The sequence below is a fragment of the Scyliorhinus canicula genome, chromosome 15 (assembly GCF_902713615.1).
Source record: "Scyliorhinus canicula chromosome 15, sScyCan1.1, whole genome shotgun sequence".
NCBI classification, from domain to species: domain Eukaryota; kingdom Metazoa; phylum Chordata; class Chondrichthyes; order Carcharhiniformes; family Scyliorhinidae; genus Scyliorhinus; species Scyliorhinus canicula.
The window spans coordinates 48,004,376-48,024,279 of record NC_052160.1 but is presented as its reverse complement, the minus strand read 5'-3'; the positions used below and the strand labels follow the sequence as shown (position 1 = coordinate 48,024,279).

The following is a 19,904-nucleotide window of genomic DNA, read 5'->3' as shown; positions in this document are numbered from 1 at the left end:
TCAAGAATGCAATGAGAAAGCAATCTGATTAACCCACATCACAGAAGATTAGCTAATTTTTTTTGTTGTGGAACTCAATCCCTCATTCCATCATGGGCCGTTAGTTAAGAACCCAGTTGGATTTTATGTTTCTAAATTTGGCAGTGAGGGCGGAGGCACATCAGGCCTCCTAGAAGAGTCAGTGGTCAGAGGAGAGGGGGAACAGGTTGTACCAGGTGGGGGACCCAGTTATGGGCTATGGCCCAGTCAGGGCCAGTGTTATATGTGGTCAATGTTAACAGGAAGACTGCCAAAAAGCACATTGACCACTTGAGGAGTCTGGAGGTGGCGACCCCAGCTTGGAGTCAACAATTCCCACTAGCATCGTGAACACTCCTAAAACTCTGTCCAGCCAAGGGGAACCAGGGACTCAACCAGCTGCACCCATCGATGCTGGGGAGGCCAATTCGCCTGTCGTTGAGGTAGTGCCTCCTGAGGTGACACCGACTGTTGACAGTCTGATTACCTAGATGGGTGCTGAGCCTGTGGCCAGGTTACAGAGGTCTGGGAGGACCAGAAGTCTCCCAACTGATTGACATTTTGATGGACTCTCTTTCCCCTGTTGTCTCTTCTAACATTTGTAACTTCTGTATATAGTTTTTAGGGGTAATTGTAATAAGGGGGGAGGGATGCGGTAGTGTGACCCCAATAAGGGGCATGCTCCATGAGCCATGTGACAAGCTCGGGGCCAATCGCGCAGGTGTGCATAAATCCCAGCCAATAGGGAATCTGCTTTGGGAACAGGACTCCAGGCAGTGTGGACCAGGGAGACTAAGGGCGAGATTCTCCGCTCCCCACGCGGGGTGGGAGAATCACGGGAGGGCCAGGAGACTCACGACACGCCGCCCTGGCACCCCCCGTGATTCTCCCACCCCCCGATTGGATGAATCGGCACTCGCCGTTTTTCACGCCGACCGGCGATTCTCCGGCCAGGTTAGGCCGAGCGGCCTGACGTTCCCGACCGGTTCACGACGGAGGCAACTACACCTGGTCGCTGCCGTCGTGAACATGGGCGTCAAAATTCCATTTGAAGCTTATGGGGGGCAGAGAGGGGAGTGAACACCACGGCCGTGCTCGGGAGGGGACTGGCCCACAATCGGTGCCCACCGATCGTCGGGCCAGCGTCTCCAAGAGACACACTCTTTCCCCTCTGACTCCCCGCAAGATCAAGCCGCCACGTCTTGCGGGGCAGTGGAGGGGAAGACGGCAACCGCGCATGCACAGGTTGGAGCCGTCAGCCTTCGTGACGTCAGTCGCGCATGCGCGGGTTGGAGCCGGCCAATCTGTGCATGTGCGGCTGACGTCACTTAGGCGCCGCCGTCGCGTCATTCTCGGCGCGCCGCCTTGACGCAAGCGTCAAGGCCCAGCGGCCGAGATTTACGGAGCGCCGCTCCTAGCCCCCTGGGGGGGGGGGGGGGGGTGAATAAGGTGCGAGGAGCAGCCTCCGAGGCCGTCGTGAAACTCGGCCGAGTTCACGGCAGCCTTCCCGATTCCGCGCGGGAGCGGAAAATTCCGCCCAAAGTGTTAAGACTTGTTGTATAGTGTTCTGTGCCTGCTACTTAACTGCCTTTGCCGTTCATCAATAAACACCTTTAACTACTGGAAGCCTCCACAGTCTCGAGCCACCACAGGTGCCAGTTGCTTCAGGACAAACCAGTCTTACAGAAGTGGGCTGAACAGGTATTATGCCCCTTCTCTATATATACTAAGACCCTAAAGCCAAGTTGAGGTGGGATACATGGGGAGGGCTGGCGTGGCTAAAGGACACCTTTGGTTTATCCTTCTAGAATATGGCAGATGGCAGACTTCCCAACAGAAAGATGTGTTTCCCTTCTCTGACAATTTTAGTGCCTTAGTAGTCTAAGCAATGCTTGAAGAAAGACCAGATTTAGGCCCTTGGAGACAATTCTGACTTTATGTCATTGTGGAAAACAGGTCAGGGGTGGCAATTCTCCAGGGTCAGTAGCCCCAGGGGAATCACAATAGCCGACTCAGGCATGGGAGCCAAAACGGGATTCTCAACCGGCGCCAAACCCATTGCAAATCTCCCGGCCTGCTCTTCTGGTCCCAATCAGATTCCCACCGAGCCCAATCAGGTTCCCGTCAGGATCAATCAGTTACTCCTTCAGAGTGGGTGAGAACATACTGCCTCCTAATTTACATGTATTTGGAAGTCAGATTCCCCAACCTCTTGTGATGCTCCTGCCACCCATGCCCCACCCATCCTTCTAGGCGCCCTAGAAAGAGCATGTAGGAAGCTTTTCAGGACAAAGAGACAGCCTCATTAACAAAAAACTGCAGTTAGAGATACCACCTGCTCAAAAGTGGAAGCACTTCAGAGTTAATGGACTGTGAAGAGTGATAAAAACAAATAATGCCATCCCCCTTTGAAATAGCCTCGACCTGTTAATCAAGAAGCTTGTAAAAGATAATAGACCATGATATTGAATTTAAACAATGCAGTTCAAAGCTTTTAGGATTCTTAGCAGGCCCAGAGGCTTGAAAAAGTTAATGGGAAATTAAATTGACTGTGGAAAAGCACTTCAAATGTTTCAAACACATCTTTTACTTTCATTTGTCAGATCTTTGAATGTGACATGCTGGGGGAGACATCAAAAGGTTCCAACACATCAGAGGGAAGACCTTTCAACTGACAGATCTTTGAACTTGACATGTTAGGAGAGACATAAAAGGGTCCAACACATCAGAGAGAAGACTTATAACTCCAAATTGACTTGCTGACAGACAGTTTAATGATTTTCAAAGCTACAGAGGGAAGACCTGCCACATGACGCCCATCCCAGGAAAGACTCCCGACCTGAACCTCCCCATCCTAGCCCAAAGCCCCCGACCCCTAATGCTCCTGAAGGATCCCCCTGAGCACCCTGGTGACAAATGAATAAAGGGTACACACCTCCTTGCCTCCCCCCCCCCCATCACAGTCCAAGGCGCCAGGTTAGCATTGCCAAGGATTGCAGAAGGGGGGACTGAGGGGAGGCTGAAGTGGGGACTGAGTGGAGGTTGAAGTGGGGGACTGAGGGGAGGGACTGCAGGGGGATACTTAAATGGGGAGCATTTGCGAGCCCATAATGGAGTGTTGCTCACTTGGCGGGGGCCTTGCCAGTGTTTGGGGGAGGGTCAGGCCAGCGATTTGGGTCAGCCTTGCCAGTGATTCCGGTAGTGGCGGGCTTGCTAGCGATTGGGGGGAAAAGCTAAAAGATTATTCTGAGATCTCACTGAGGAGTGGTACCTGTCAGCAAGTTTAGGCCCTGTCCCTTTCAAGACCAGCGCAAAACCCACCCCTCTCCCAACAAGTTCTATGTGTCATTAAATAGCACTTCAGCAGTGCTGCCTGTGCCAGCCACTAATAGTCCAATTTTCCTGGTAGCAGTAGCACTTAATAGTGAATTTGGGAGAATGGCACCCATGATATTGAATCAGCTATCACTACAAATCTCTCCCGATTTTCTTTCCCACTGAAGTGAATGGAAATGAAAATCGAGAGTTATAGAATAGGTGGTGATCCAATATTTCCAGTTATTGCACTTTTATACAAAGTCAAAATTAACCCGAAACAAACCTGAAGATATAGATCATTTCTGCTCTGAGTTGATTTTGTCTAGAATTAGAAGTGAGTGCTTCAGTCTGTATCGCCCCGTCTGAGCTAAGGTGAGGAATAGAACATAGAACATAGAACAGTACAGCACAGAACAGGCCCTTCGGCCCTCGATGTTGTGCCGAACAATGATCACCCTACTTTAAACCCACGTAACCCGTATACCCGTAACCCAACAATCCCCCCATTAACCTTACACTACGGGCAATTTAGCATGGCCAATCCACCTAACCCGCACATCTTTGGACTTAGGAATATCCCTGAATATTCAGTCAGGGATCCTGTGTATAGTTTTATTCTCCTTATTGAAAAGGGATATTTGTAAAAGGATATTAGGTGCAGTTTAGAGAAGGTTCTCTCGACTCATTCTTGGGCTGAAGCGGTTATCTTATGAAGAACTGCTGAACTGGTTGGGCCTGTATCCATTGGAATTTAGAAGAATGTGGGGTGATCTTCTTTAATCATATAAGTTACGAAGGGGACCTAATAGGGTACATACAGGGAGCATGTGAAGGAGTGTCAAATTAGGGGACACAGTTTAAGAATAAAAGGGCTCCCTTTTAATACGGTGATTAAGAGAATTTTTTTCACTTGGGCCTAAATCCAGCTGCTGAGCCCTAGAACTAGGTTATGCGGTGAAATCCAGGTCACCGCAGCCAATGCAACTTGACACAGAGCAATGATGATTGGCAGGGTGCAACAGCAGGTGCAGGACAGCAAAGGGCGAAGGTTCTTAGTCTGTGGCATTGTCTTCCCCAGAAAGCAGTAGACGCTGGCTCATTGAATCTATTTAAGTCTGAGTTAGATGGGTTTTTCATAGACAAGTGAGTCAAGGGTTATGGTGTCACACGGGAAGGTAGAGTTGAGACCACAACCAAATCAGGCATGATCTTATCAAATGATTGAACAAGTTCGAAGGACTGAATGGCCTACTCTTGCTCCTAAGTCCCATGTTTCTAGGCATCCAGCAGCAAAATAAGCATGGTGAATTTTGAGCAAAAGCAGATTTAGGCTGAAATACCCGGCAAAGGCTAGGCTGAGAGGCCAGACTGGGGTCTGTGCCCATCGAACTATGACTCAGCCCAAGTTGATGCCTTCAGGAAAGGAAGGCAGACAACCTGAGGGGGGGAAATTCCCATTGTTTCTCATTTTGTGGTACCAACTCACAAACTGTCTCCCCTCTCTAATAATAGATCCTTCTGCATATGAATATGGATATTCTAGCCTCAGATTTTCCCATCACCTTGTTAAGCCTGTTCACTAGTCTCTACTTTGGGATAACATGGATATGCACGAGTTCATTATTTTACATTGTTAAAAATAGAGAAACATTTTGGATGAAAGTACTCTCACTGGGCTTGCCAACCCCTTTAAGTACTTTCTCAGCAGACCATCTGCAATGCACGGTTTTGTAGCTGTCTCAACAATTATATCCTCTCTCTGCAAAGCCATCCATCCTCACTGTCTCTGATTACCACTTGGGCCTAAATCCAGCTGCTGAGCCCTAGAACTAGGTTATGCGGTGAAATCCAGGTCACCACAGCCAATGCAACTTGACACAGAGCAATGATGATTGGCAGGTGCAACAGCAGGTGCAGGACAGCAAAGGGCAATCCTGGGAGTGTGATGCACCTTTAATACATTGTGCAACACTTTCCTTAAGTGTAGCCCCAGGGTTGCAGGTTAATAACTCATTTAGCCATAAAAACAGAGAATGGTTGGGGTTGGTGAGCCCCACTTAAATATTTTAAAGATGCCAATATTTAAGTTGTCTTCTGGAAGGATGCCACCTGGTCAGTCACTGGTCCATTGTGGCCTCGTCTCGTGAAAGTCCTGAGAAGGTTTTATATCAAGGAAGGAACAAAGAACCAGCATTTAAATATTCAGTGGAATTGCAAGAGTTTTCAGCATGGGAACATGCCATTCAGCCCAACAGACCCTACATCTAAGCATATCAAGAACAACACCATGCATTTTTATAGCACCCTTTAATGTATGAAGACATACTGAAGCATTTCACAAAAGCCTAATCCAAGCTAAATAAGGTGATATTCGAAGAGGTGTGATACATTTTATGGAGTTTTTTCAAAGGAGGCGAAAAAGGCAGGGAGGTTTAGGGAGACAATTCCAGAGTTTAGAGATTAACCTTCTGTTCTTTCTCGATCATATTTTTACCTAGCTTCCTTTAAATGCATCAATATTGATTGTCTCAACTACACCACATTATTAATTTTATTATATTAAGTCATCACTTTCAAGACTTCAGGATATCCCAAAGTAGATAATTTGTTTTTGATAGTGCTGGGTGAGGGATAAATGCCAGCCACACTGACTTGTGGGGAGGCTGATTTTAATCAGATATGACAGGATCAGACTGTGACTGTCTGTGTGGAGTATTGCACTTTCTCTCCGTGTCTGCGTGGGTTTCCTCTGAGTGGTTCAGTTTCTTCCCAGAGTGCAAAGATATGCAGGTTGGGTGGATTGGCCATGCTAAATTGCCCCTTAGTGCCCTAAAGGTTAGGTGAGGTTACTGGGGATAGGGTGGAGGTGTGGGCTTAAGTAGGGTGCTATCTCCAAGGGCCGGTGCAGACTCAATAGGCCAAATGGCCTCCTTCTGCACTGTAAATTCTATAATTCTATGATTCTATGGAAGTGTACTGGGAGCAGCTACTTGTCACAAGATCCACATCAGAGCAGTGGGAGTCATTCAAAAAGGAAACAGAGAGAGTACAATGCCAACATGTTACCATAAAGGTAAAGGGTGGGATCAACAAGTCCAGAGAACCTTGGATATCAAGGGATATACAGCATTGGACAAGGAGAAAAAAAATATTTTTATGGCCGATTCAGTGGGCACTAAACAGTGGATTGCCTAGAGGTGTGCAGGAAGTGCAGGGGGGTACGTAAAAAATAAATTAGGAGTGAAGAAGGGGCATGAAAAACACTGGCGAGGACTTCCGGTTGCGGCTATGTGGAGCTATGTCGCATGTTCGGCAGCTCCCGCTAGGAACGGACTTTTGGGCTCTTTTTAGGGCCCCCAGCGGTACTTTTTCGACGTTTCCCGACGTGGGAAGGAGTCAGCAACATTTCCCCAGCAGTGTATGACCTGGACCAGGAGTGGGGCGAGTAAAAAACTGGTAGCAAAGCCAAAGCAGGTGCGAGGGAAGAAGCACAAGATGGCGGCGGGCGGAGACCAGGAGGCATGGAGGCAGTGGGCGCAGGATCAGCAGGAGGCTCTTCAGCACTGCTCCAGGGAGCTTAGAGCGGAGCTGCTGGAGCCGATGAAGGCTTCAATTGATAAGCTGCTGGAGAACCAGATGGCCCAGGGGGTGGCGATCCGAGAGATCTGACAAAAAGTCTCCGAAAACGAGGACGCAATCTTAAGCCTCACGGTGAAGGTGGAGGCGCACGAGGCGCTCCATAAAAAATGGCAGGAGAGGTTCGAGGAGATGGAGAACCGTCCGAGGCGAAAAAATCTGCGGATCCTGGGCCTTCCGAAGGGGCTGGAGGGGTCGGACGTGGGGGCCTATGTGCTCACCATGCTAAATTCGCTGATGGGAGCTGGGTCCTTTCAGGGGCCCCTGGAGCTGGAGGGGGCCCACAGAGTATTGGCGAGAAGGCTCAAGCCTAATGAGCCGCCACGGGCGGTCCTGGTGCGGTTCCACCGGTTTGCTGACCGGGAGTGTGTGCTCAGGTGGGTCAAGAAGGAGCGGAGCTGCAGGTGGGAGAACGCGGAGGTACGGATCTACCAGGACTGGAGTGCGGAGGTGGCAAAGAAGAGGGCCGGGTACAACCGGACGAAGGCGGTGCGACACAGCAAAGGAGTGAAGTTCGGCACGCTGCAGCCGACGCGTCTGTGGGTCACCTACAAGGACCGACATTATTACTTTGAGTCCCCGGAGGAGGCGTGGGCCTTCATACAGGCTGCAAAATTGGACTCAAACTGAGGGTTGGGTACGGGGGTTTGCGTGTAGCTGTGTTACATTTTGAGGGGGGGGTTCTCTGTTTATTGTTGGTTCTTTGTTGCTTTTAGGGTGGGTGGGGCACTGTTTTTACTTGGGTTTGTCGGTTGGGCTCGGGGAGGGGGGTAGACCTGCAGTGTGGGGGGCAGATGGCGGGAAGGGGGTTGGGGCCCCGCGAGGGGACCGGACCGGTAAAGGGAGCGGAGTCAGAGGAGGCGGGGTCGGGCAGGTGGAAAGCGCGGGCTTTTTCCCACCCTGAGAGCGGTAGTGGGAGGAGGAGAACCTGCTGGTGGGCAATGGGGAGGAGGGCAAGCCCCACGCTGGGAGGGGTCGAAGGAGTGGCAGGAGTGGCCGGGGTCAGCAGGAGTCAGCTGACTTACAGGAGTGCAATGGAGGGAGCAATGCAGCCGGGGGGGGGGGGGGGGGGGGGGGGTCCTAGATGGGGGAGGGGGGGGGGGGGGGGCTACCGGGTTGCTGCTGGAATGGCCAAGAGTGAGCTGGAGCAGGTAGAGGGTGTCGGGATCGGGGTCTGCCGCCGTGGGGAACGGGCCGAGTGGGGGGCGCGGGCACGTGGCGGGCTGAGGAAGGATAATGGCTAGTCGGTGGGGGAGCAGGGTGGGTAGCCCCCTGATCCGGCTGATAACCTGGAATGTAAGAGAACTGAATGGGCCGGTCAAACGGGCCCGCGTGTTTGTGCACCTGAAAGGGCTGAAGGCGGATGTGGTCATGCTTCAGGAGACGCACCTGAAGGTGGCGGATCAGGTTAGATTGCGGAAGGGATGGGTAGGCCAGGTGTTTCATTCGGGGCTGGATGCAAAAAATTGGGGGTGGCGATTCTGGTGGGAAAGAGGGTGTTGTTCGAGGCGTCGAATGTTGTGGCAGACAGTGGCGGGAGGTATGTGATGGTAAACGGTAAGCTGCAGGGGGAGCGGGTGGTGATGGTCAATGTATACGCCCCGAATTGGGACAATGCGGGTTTCATGCGGCGCCAGACTTGGAGACGGGGGGACTGATAATGGGGGGGCAGATTTTCAACACGGTGCTGGATCCGGCACTGGATCGATCCAGATCCAGGACGAGTAGGAGGCCAGCGGCGGCTAAGGTGCTGAGGGGGTTTATGGACCAGATGTGAGGGGTTGACCCATGGAGGTTTGCGAATCCGAGGGCCAGGGAATTTTCATTCTTCTCCCATGTGCACAAGACCTATTCCCGGATTGATTTTTTTGTTATGAGTAGGGCGCTGATTGTGAGAGTGGAGGATACTGAGTACTCGGCGATAGCCATTTCTGATCATGCCCCACATTGGGTGGACCTCGAGTTGGGGGAAGAGAGAGACCAGCGCCCGCTTTGGCGTTTAGATGTGGGGTTGCTGGCGGACGAGGAGGTGGGCGGGCGGGTCCGAGGATGTATTGAGAGGTACCTGGAGGCCAATGACAATGGGGAGGTCCGAGTGGGGACGGTCTGGGAGGCGCTGAAGGCGGTGGTTAGGGGAGAGGTGATCTCCATTCGGGTCCACAGGGAGAGGAGAGAGCAGAGAGAGAGGGAGAGGTTGGTGGGGGAGATGGTGAGGGTGGACAGGAGGTACGCGGAGGCTCCGGAGGAGGGATTTCTTAGGAGCGGCATAGTCTCCAGGCCGCATTCAACCTGTTGACCACCAGGAAGGCGGAAGTTCAGTGGAGGAAGGCACAGGGGGCGGTGTATGAATATGGGGAAAAGGCGAGCCGGATGCTGGCGCGCCAGCTTCGGAAGCGAGGTGAGGCTAGGGAGATCGGTGGAGTTAAGGTAAGGGCAGGGAATGTGGTGCGAAGTGGGGTAGTCATCAATGGGGTCTTCAGGGACTTCTACTGTAGGAACTGTATCGGTCCGAACCCCCATTGGAGGAGGGGGGGATGGGGCGTTTTCTGGACCGGCTGACATTCCCGAGGGTGGAGGAGAGACAGATGGAGGAACTGGGGGCGCCGGTTGGGCTGGAGGAGTTGGTCAAAGGGATAGGGAGCATGCAGCCGGCGAAGGCACCGGGGCCAGATAGATTCCCGGTCGAATTCTATAAGACGTATGCAGACCTGTTGGGCCTCTGTTGGTTACGACCTTCAACGAGGCAAGGGAAGGAGGGGCTTTGCCTCCGACGATGTCTCGGGTGCTGATTTCCTTGATCCTTAAGCGGGACAAGGATCCCCTGCGGTGTGGGTCATACAGGCCGATCTCACTCTTAAATGTAGACGGCAAGTTGTTGGCGAAAATTTTAGCCACGAGGATAGAGGACTGTGTGCCGCAGGTTATTCACGGGGACCAAACGGGGTTTGTGAAAGGGAGGCAGTTGAATACTAACATACGGAGGCTCTTGAATGTTATAATGATGCCGGCGGTAGAAGGGGAAGCAGAGATAGTGGTGGCGATGGACGCGGAGAAGGCCTTCGATAGGGTAGAGTGGGGGTACTTGTGGGTGGTGCTGAAAAGGTTCGGGTTTGGGGAGGGGTTTGTCAGGTGGGTGAGGCTGTTATATGAGGCCCCGGTGGCGAGTGTGGCCACGAATAGGAGGAGGTCAGAGTATTTTCGGCTATACTGAGGGACGAGACAGGGGTGTCCCCTGTCCTCCCTGCTCTTTGCGCTGGCAATTGAACCCCTGGCTATGGCGCTGAGGGAGTTGAGGAACTAGAGAGGGCTGGTGTGAGGTGGGGAGGAACACTGAGTGTCGCTCTATGCGGATGACTTGTTGTATGTGGCGGACCCGATGGGGGGGGATGCCAGAGATAATGAGGATTCTCAGGGAGTTTGGGGATTTCTTAGGGTTCAAGCTCAACATGGGGAAGAGCGAGCTGTTCATTGTTCATCCAGGGGACCAGGAGGGGGGGATTGGTAGGCTCCCACTAAAAAGGGCGGAGAGGAGCTTCAGGTACTTGGGGGTCCAGGTGGCCAGGAGCTTAACCTCACGAGGCTGGTGGAGCAAATGGAGGAGGAGTTTAAGAGGTGTGATATGCTGCCGTTGGCTTTGGCGGGTAGGGTGCAGTCAGTCAAGATGACGGTGCTCCCAAGACTTCTGTTCTGTTCCAGTGCCTCCCCATCCTTATCCTGAAGGCCTTCTTCAGGCGGGTTAATAGGAGTATTACGGGGTTTGTGTGGGCGCAGGGGACCCCGAGGGTGAGAAGGGTGTTCCTGGAGCGGGGTAGGGATGGGGGGGGGGGGGCTGGCACTGCCCAACCTCTGCGGGTATTACTGGGCTGCCAACGCAGCGATGGTGCGCAAGTGGGTGATGGAGGGGGAAGGGGCAGCATGGAAGAGGATGGAGATGGCGTCCTGTGTGGGCACGAGCCTGGAGGCGCTGGTGACGGCGCCGCTGCTGCTCCCTCCAACGAGGTATACCATGAGCTCGGTGGTGGCGGCTACCTTCAAAATTTGGGGGCAATGGAGATGGCACAGGGGGGAGGAGGGGGCCTCGGTGGGGTCCCCAATACGGGGGAACCACCGGTTTATCCCGGGGAGAATTGACGGCGGGTTCCTGAATTGGCACAGGGCAGGTATTAGGAGGATGGGGGACCTGTTTGTGGATGGGAAGTTTGCGAGCCTGGGTGAGCTGGAGGAGAAGTTCGGGCTCCCCCCAGGGAACACCTTCAGGTATATGCAGGTAAGGGCGTTTTTCAGGCAGCAAGTGGCGGAGTTCCCACTGTTGCCGCCGCGCGGGGTCCAGGGCAGGGTGCTCTCGGGGGTGTGGGTTGGAGAGGGGAGGATCTCGGCAACATACCAAGTGATGCAGGAGGAGGACGAGGCCTTGGTGGAGGAGCTGAAGGGTAAGTGGGAGGAGGAGCTGGGTGAGGAGATCAAGGAGGGGACGTGGGCGGACGCCCTAGGGAGGGTGAACTCCTCTTCTTGTGCGAGGCTCAGCCTCATACAATTTAAGGTGCTGCATAGGGCTCACATGATCGGGACAAGGATGAGCCGGTTTTTTGGGAGTGAGGACAGGTGTCTAAGGTGCTCAGGGAGCCCAGCAAACCACGCCCATATGTTCTGGGCATGCCCAGCGCTGGAGGAATTTTGGAAGGGCGTAGCGAGGACGGTGTCGAGGGTGGTAGGATCCAGGGTCAAACCGGGCTGGGGGCTCACAATATTTGGGGTTGCAAAGGAGCCGGGAGTGCAGGAGGCGAAAGAGGCCGGTATTCTGGCCTTTGCGTCCCTGATAGCCCGGCGGAGGATTCTTCTTCAGTGGAAGGATGCGCGGCCCCCAGGCGTGGAGGCCTGGATCAACGATATGGCGGGGTTTATTAAATTGGAGAGGGTGAAATTTCCCTAAGGGGATCGGTGCAGGGGTTCTTCAGGAGGTGGCAACCATTCCTAGATTTCCTGGCAGAATGGTAGAAAAAGGCCAACAGCAACCCGGGGCGGGGGGTGTCGTCTCTTTGTTTTGCGTTGAAGGGGCGTGTATATTTGTTCAGTGTTGATGACGGGTGTTAATTTATTTCTTTTTTGTATATATCGGGGGCGGGGGGGTTTGTTTCCTCTTTTCTTTTTGTATTTTGTTATTGATATTTTGTGAAAATTTGAATAAAAATTATTTAAAAAAAAAAAATTTTAATGAAAAAACACTGACGGGCAAAATAAAGGAAAATCCCAATTAAGGGCAAGAGGCGGGAACCTTAAATAGCATTTAAATGAGCATATGAAAAGCCATAGCAGTCAAGGCTATGGTCAAAGTTCTGGAAAACGGGATTAGAATAGTACATGTTTGATGATTGGCACAGACATGACGGCCTCTTTCTGTGCTATAAAATTCTATGACTCGGCAATAATTCCAGGAAGCGTAGAGTGAGAGGCCGAACTGGTTTATTTTAAGCTGAAATTAAAAGAATAAAAACAGCTACCATGGCATACAAAACAAATGTCCCAACCCAGAACTATCAATCAGAGATCCCCCACGGTTTTTGTGAAAGGTATCGCATCCACCCCCCTCAAGTCCAAATGATCCCCCTTATGCCCAAGGCGATGAGATCTCTTTCACCGTTGCCACAGGACCTCAAGTCGGCAGCAGGTGGAACCGGATTTTACGGGGGAGGGGGGGTAGTGCACTGGGGACTGTCGCATTATTGTTGAGCACTGAAGGATCACAGACCCGTTTCAGACTTCAAATCTTCACAGGCAGGGAAACGACTCTCGGGTACCCATAGGCTGAGTCCCCTTGATGCCACAATGGACGTCAAGGATGGTGTCTGTGCTGAAATTGTCTCTGCTGGAGTGGGTTGCTTGCTTCTCAGGTGGTCCTGATGTTTTTTCACGACCTTCCCTTGGACTTTGACTTTGTAAGAAACCGGACCAGTCTTTCCAGCACGGCTCCTGGGATCCATTGGAGCCACCTCAAAGATTCCACACCCAGAAAGCATTTCCTGTTCTGAAGGTCCTTTTGGGTCTTCGGATGTCGAAGACCCAAAAGACCCAACCTTTTTTTGGTCTCCTGCTCTGACTCCAAGGTCACTTGCCAAGTTGGGAAACAGCGTAGTGAGCCTGGTGTGCAGTCATCATCCCATTTACCATTTCGCTGGTGCAACTCCTGTGGAGTAATCAAAGAGGAACCGGGCCAATTTCATAGCCGGGGAACCAGAAGGCTGTTTCTCCATTCCGGTTTTAAATGTTTGAATAGCCCGTTCAGCCAGGCCATTTGGCGAATGATGGTACAACGTCATTTGGATGTGTTTAATGCCGTTTGACTTCATGAATGCCTGAAATTCTCTACTGGTAAAGGGGTTACCATTATCGGATACGAGGCTATGGTATCTGGTACAGAAACCCTGCCAGAGTTTTTTTATTGGTGCAAGAGAAGTTGTGGAGGACATACAACGCACTTCTCACCATTTTGAGTGGGGGTTGACCATAATAAGGAACATCGATCCCAAGTACGGGCCAGCAAATCCATGTCCAGCTGTATCTTGGTCATTCCTATGGCTGCAAAGAGGCCAAACTTCAGGTTTTCCTGGCACAATGAGCACTTGTTCACCAGATTCTCAATGTCTGTATCGAGCCCGGGTCACCAGGCGTGGCTCCTTGTGAGCATTTTCATCTTGGATACTCCAGGGTGTCCATTGTGTAATTCTGGGCAGGGGATGATTACTCAGGCTCCCCAAAGGATGATGCCATCTTCTATACTCCGCTCTTGTCATTTAGTGAGGAAGGGCTTCATGTCATCCATGAGGTGTCCTCAGATTCCGCCATTGAGGATCATATATATATAGTGTAATTTTGCCAGTGTGGGATCTTTCTCGGTCCATGCTTGAATCTGCTTTGCAGATACTGTCGAAGTGTCCAGGAAGTTCAAGTTCAGGCTGATTTCTTCCAATACTGCTGAGGGATCAAGCTTGTGGGCAACGAGATGTGACTCAGGGCATTCTTGTTGGCAATGAATGTTCCTGGGAGGTGCTGAAGGGGGTATTCAGAGGCTGCTAACAATAATGCCCAACGTTGGATCCGTGATGAGGCAATACGGGAATCGCTTTATCCTTTTAGAAATGGCTAGCAGAGCTTTATGGTCTGTTACAATTGCGAGATGTCCACCATAGACATATGGGTGGTATTTGTTCATCCCAAAAATAACAGCCAATCCTTCCTTTTTGGTCTGAGAATACAGTCTTTCCACATCCGCCAAGGTTCTATCTGCAAATGCTATAGGTCTCTCTCTGTGCCATTATCCTATCGATGGGAAAGGATTGCCCCTACTCCATTTGGAAAGGCATCACATGTTTGTAATGATATGCAGACCCAACCAATAGGTAATCAGGACATCCAGAGGTGGCATCACCACAAGACCACTATAAAAAGGACAAGGCACACAGGCCCTGTCTCTTCCACCGGCAGAAACCTAGAGAGCAAGACGTGTGTGGTTAACAGCACCGTCACACCATAGCACTTGGTCTAGAGCAAGCTCATATAGTTAGTCGAGTATACTGTGTTACTAGAGTCAGATTTGTAGAGTGTAGAACTCATTTAGGATCGTTGTTAATCACTCAATAAATACGTTCAACTTACCTCAGAGTCTGGAGTATCCTTCAGCAATGCCCACACTAAGTAGCAGCTCAAAGTAACATAACAACACATGGTACAGGAGTGGCTACTCAATCTCCCTAGTTCAACTCAGTAAGGTCAGAGACAAACTCAGACAAACAGCTACTGAATCCAGGCACGATGGATAAGATACAGGCTCCTCATCAACTCAGGACCACCGTTAATCTTAGTGCTAACTGTCGTTCTTTTAAACAAAAATTCCAACTATATGTAGAAGCTTCCGACTTGAATGGCGCGACCGATGCTCGGAAGATAGCTCTCCTACTGACCACTGCGGGTAACCACGCGATAGAGATCTTCAACTCGTTTCAATACACAGAAAGGTAGGACAAAACAAAATACCAAACTATCCTGGAAAAATTCGACAGCCACTGGTTGATACGAACAAAATATTTGAGTGCAACATCTTTAAACGAAGGATGCAAGGTAAACATGAATCCTTCAATAGTTATCTCACTAAAGACTGCTAGCGTAATCCTGCAACGTCGGTGACATAACTGACTCCAGGATCAGAGACCAAATCGTTTTTGGAATCCACTCTGATCCTCTGCAAGAGCAATTGCTAAAAATCAAACACATGAACTTAAAAATCGCTATTGAAATGTGCAGTCAATGAACATTCAAAAAATCGCTATTCATAATACAAAAATGCTGAGAGTGAAAAACAAACCTCCCACGAGGTAGAGAGGCCATCTCACGGATGCAGCGCCTTCACATCTCCAACAGCAGCCATTTTGCACACTCCTCCCAGGGACCGGCGCATGCGCAATACAACTGGGAATACGAATCGGCCAAGAACCGTACTGCGCATGTGTAAACGGCCGAGAACCGCACCACGCATGCGCGACAACGCACTGAACGTCATGACGCCGACGTCATGATGTGTGCAAACTGTGGAACCGCACACTTTAGAAAAAAATGCCCTGCAAAAGGCAAACAATGTCTCCAATGTGGGAAACCCAACCTCTGCAGCCCTGTGCCGATCTGCACCACAATTCAGGAGTCAGCAACCACAGTTCAAACAGAATCGCATCAGAAGTGTGCAACACCAAATGCATGACTCTGATCAAAGTAGTGCTACAGATCCAGACGATGACTACCTGGATAAAACATACCGAGTAGGCATCATCACGAAGTGCGAATATACCACACTGGACACATCGCAAGTCCAATCAACCCTTGCCGTTGATTCCGAGGATGAATGGAACGCAGTGATGGATGTCAACCGATGCCCCATCCAGTTCAAACTGGAGACAGGTGTCTCCACCAACCTGATCTCGAAGTTGGACTTCACGAAAATCAAGAAGGCTCCGAAAATCCTTCCAGCTGCTCGCCAACTCCAGGACTAAAATGACAAATAGATTACGGCACTGGGGTCATGCCATCTGACAGTGTCCAACCGACACATAGAGACAAGATTCGAGATTGTCCAACCAGTCAGGGCGTCCCTGCTGGGTGCGCACGCCTGCAAGCAACTGAACCTCATCCAAAGGGTCCACACAATGATGCCGTCTCATCAGGATCTTCAGACCAGCATCGATGACATACTGACCCAATACCCAGATTTCTTCAGCAGAATGGGCACATTTCCATACGAGTACAAGATTCTACTGTGGCCTGAATCAAAACCAGTGGTCCACCACCAAGGAGAGTCCCTGCTCCACTGAAAGCAGAACTCACAAGCCTATGAAAGAAAGACATCATCTCTAAGGTCACTGAACCAACCAACTGGGTTAGCTTGATGGTGTGCGTCAAAAAGCCTTCGGGGGACCTACGAATCTGCATCGACTGTAAGGATCTAAACAAAAACATTATGCGGGAACATTACCCAATCCCAAAAAGGGAAGAAATCACGAGCGAAATGGAACATGCGTGCTTCTTCACAAAACTGGACGCATCCCAAGGATTCTGGCAAATTCATCTCGAAGTATCCAGCAGAAAGCTCTGCACCTTCAATACACCTTTTGGAAGATTCTGCTCAACCGAATGCCATTTGGCATCACCTTGGTATCAGAAATATTCCACCGCATCATGGAATAGATGATGTAAGGAATAGACGGGGTTCGTGTCGACTTATCGATGTCATAATCTGGTCTTCAAATCCGGAGGAAAATGTGTCGCGACTAAAGAGAGTATTCCGACGCATACATGAGCATGGCCTCAAGCTAAACAAATCCAAGTGCTGCTTTGGGATGTCCATGCTGAAGTTCCTGGGTGATCAGATATTGAAACACGGTATACGCCTGGACACGGACAAAATAAAAGCCATTGAGGCTATGAAAGTCCCCGACGACAAGAAAGCAGTGCTGCGCTTCCTTGGAGTGGTAAACTTCCTCGGCAAATTCATCCCTAATTTGGCCACACACAATGTCCCTCAGAAAACTGATCAAGAAATCAACCGCCTTCGAGTGGATGACGGAACACCAGACAGAGTGGTTGGAGCTGAAGGCCAAACTCACCACTGCACCCGTCCTCGCATTCTTTGACCCAGATCGAGAAACTAAGATCCCGACCGATGCGAGTCAGGATGGCATTGGGGCTGTGCTGCTACAGAAAAACGACACATCATCATGGGTCCCAGTAGCATACGCGTCACGGGCAATGACACCAACAGAGACCAGGTACGCGCAGATTGAAAAGCAGTGTTTAGGTCTTCTCACCGGCATCCTCAAATTCCATGACTACGTCTACGGCCTGCCAACATTTACTGTTGAAACAGATCCCAGACCTCTGGTCCACATCATCCAAAAGAACCTGAACGATATGACGCCCCGATTGCAGAGAATTCTGCTCGAACTCCGGTGGTACAATTTCAATCTGGTGTACATGCCTGGCAAAGAGCACATCATTGCAGATGCATTGTCACGCTCTGTCACCTCACCGAGTGAGCCACTGGAGATCATCCAGCACATTGAATCGCAGGTGCAAATGTGCGCAAGCAACCTCCCTGCAATAGACAAAAAAACAGTTCTCATCAGAGAAGAGACGGCCAAAGACCCCCTGTTGCAGCGAGTCATCCACAACCTCAACAATGGTGGTGGCCGAAAGGGAAAAGCCCTCAATTCTACAACGTCAAAGACGACCTAACGCTGATCAACGGTATCCTGCTAAAGATGGACAGAATAGTGATCCCACTGCGTCTCAAGCACATGGTGCTGCGGTAGATTCATGAGGGACACCTGGGCATAGGAAAATGCAGACGCAGGGCCCGACAAGCTGTCTATTGGCCCGGCATCAACCAGAACATCACGGACATGGTCCTGGGCTGCGAGACCTGTCAGAGGTTCCAACCAGCACAGGGCAAGGAGACGCTCCACAACACGACCTGGAAACCTCTCCATGGTCCAAGGTTGGCATTTACCTATTCCACGCAAATGGTCGCGACTACATCCTACCCATTAATTACGTCTCAAACTATCCTGAGGTGCTGAAGCTGTCCGACCTCACCTCAAAGACCGTCATCAAAGCGTGCAAAGATACATTCTCGTGGCAAGGCATCCCGAATAGTGTTATGAGCGACAATGGCACGTGTTTACACAGTCAAGAATGGACCACGTTGGGGCGGCACGTGGCACAGTGGTTAGCATTGCTGCCTACGGCGCTGAGGACCCGGGTTCAAATCCCGGCCCTGGGTCACTGTCCGTGTGGAGTTTGCACATTCTCCTCGTGTCTGCATGGGTTTCACCCCCACAACCCAAAGATGTACAGGTTAGGTGGATTGGCCACGCTAAATTGCCCCTTAATTGAAAAAATATATAATTGGGTACTCTAAATTTTCAAAAAACAAAGAATGGACTACGTTTGCTAAAAGCTATAACTTTAAACACATTACCTCCAGTCTGCACTACCCGCAGTCCAACGGCAAAGTCGAAAAGGGGGTGCACATCGTCAAGCAACTTATCCACAAAGTCTGGGACTCCGCCTCCGACATACACCTTACACTAATAGCATACTGGGCGACTCCCTTATCAACTGGCATGTCACCAGCTCAAATGCTGATGAACAGGGACCTGAGGACAACACTTCCAGCCCTGCACCTGCCAAACCCAGATCACCTACTGGTACTATGAAAGATGCAACAGCTTCGTAACAGTCAGAAACAGAACTATGACGCACATGCCACCGATCTGGACGCACTATCCCCAGCAGACACTGTCAGGATCAAAACACCTGATGGTGGGTGGTCTTCCCCAGCTGTCATCATTCGGTAGGCCGCGCCCAGATCCTATGTGATAAAAATGGCTGATGGCACCACCGTTCGACGAAATCGAAGGGCACTTCGGAAAATCATATGCCCACAACCAATTCCCCCTCTACTTCTGTCTGTTGAAGCGCCACCTCAAGACACCACAAACCACGATTCCACCAGTCGTGACTCCCACACACCTATCAAGACACCGGCACCCCTCCGCCACCTCTCCGGAGGTCATCAAGGATAAGGCGGAGACCCCAGAGACTGGACTTATGAACATTTGCCTTCTCATGTCCACTGTATACCCAAGTTATGCATATCAGGTTGTTTTCTTTAACACTGTCAACCTTAGCTACCATTACCATATTAGACAGGCATATAAAAAAAGGGCGGAGATGTAATGATATGCAGACATGTAATTAATGGGTCATCAGAACTGGACATAACCAATGGGTAATCAGGACACCCAGAGGTGGCATCACCACAAGAGGGCACCACACGACCACTATAAAAAGGACAAGGCACACAGGCGTTGCCTCTTCCACCGGCAGAAACCCAGAGAGTAAGACGTGTGTGGTTAACAGCACCGTCACACCATAGCACATGATCTCGAGCAAGCTCATATAGTTAGTAGAGTATACTGTGTTACTAGAGTCAGATTAATAGAGTGTAGAACTCATTTAGGAGCTTTGTTAATCACTCAATAAATACGTTCAACTTACCTTAGAGTCCAGAGTATCCTTCAGCAACGCCTACACCAAGTAGCAGCTTATGTTACTCAAAGTAACATAACAACACAATGTTAATGCCTGTTATCTCTTGGGATTGTAATGAGCAAGGATATTTGATGATAGTAACTGCTGCTTCACTTTCATGAAGGCTTCATCCTGCTGCGCCTGACAAGACCACTTCTGATATTTTGTTTTAAATTTGTGGAGGGGTGACAATAAAGTGGTTACATTTGGGATAAATTTCCCATAGTAATTCATGAGGCTGAAGAAAGATGTTAATTCTGTCTTTTTTTCACGGGGTCAGTGCCTCTTTGATGGCCTTA

At 50.5% G+C, this 19,904-nt stretch overlaps 2 protein-coding genes across 8 annotated transcripts in view; both read left to right on the top strand.

Annotated features, from left to right (window-relative positions):
• Positions 1-19,904, top strand: part of LOC119978064 (protein ELFN1-like) — a 427,227-nt gene that overhangs the window by 255,292 nt on the left and 152,031 nt on the right. The window lies entirely within an intron of this gene.
• The window catches only part of elfn1a (extracellular leucine-rich repeat and fibronectin type III domain containing 1a), a 157,124-nt gene that overhangs the window by 74,011 nt on the left and 63,209 nt on the right, over positions 1-19,904 (top strand). Inside the window, exon 1 of one of the 3 annotated variants that reach the window (XM_038819430.1) lies at positions 18,352-19,173. The exons of the other annotated variants lie outside the window; for them this stretch is intronic. The gene's annotated coding sequence lies outside the window, so the exon portion shown is untranslated. Of the gene's footprint in view, positions 1-18,351; positions 19,174-19,904 lie in introns of those variants that run through there. 3 annotated transcript variants of the gene reach the window in all.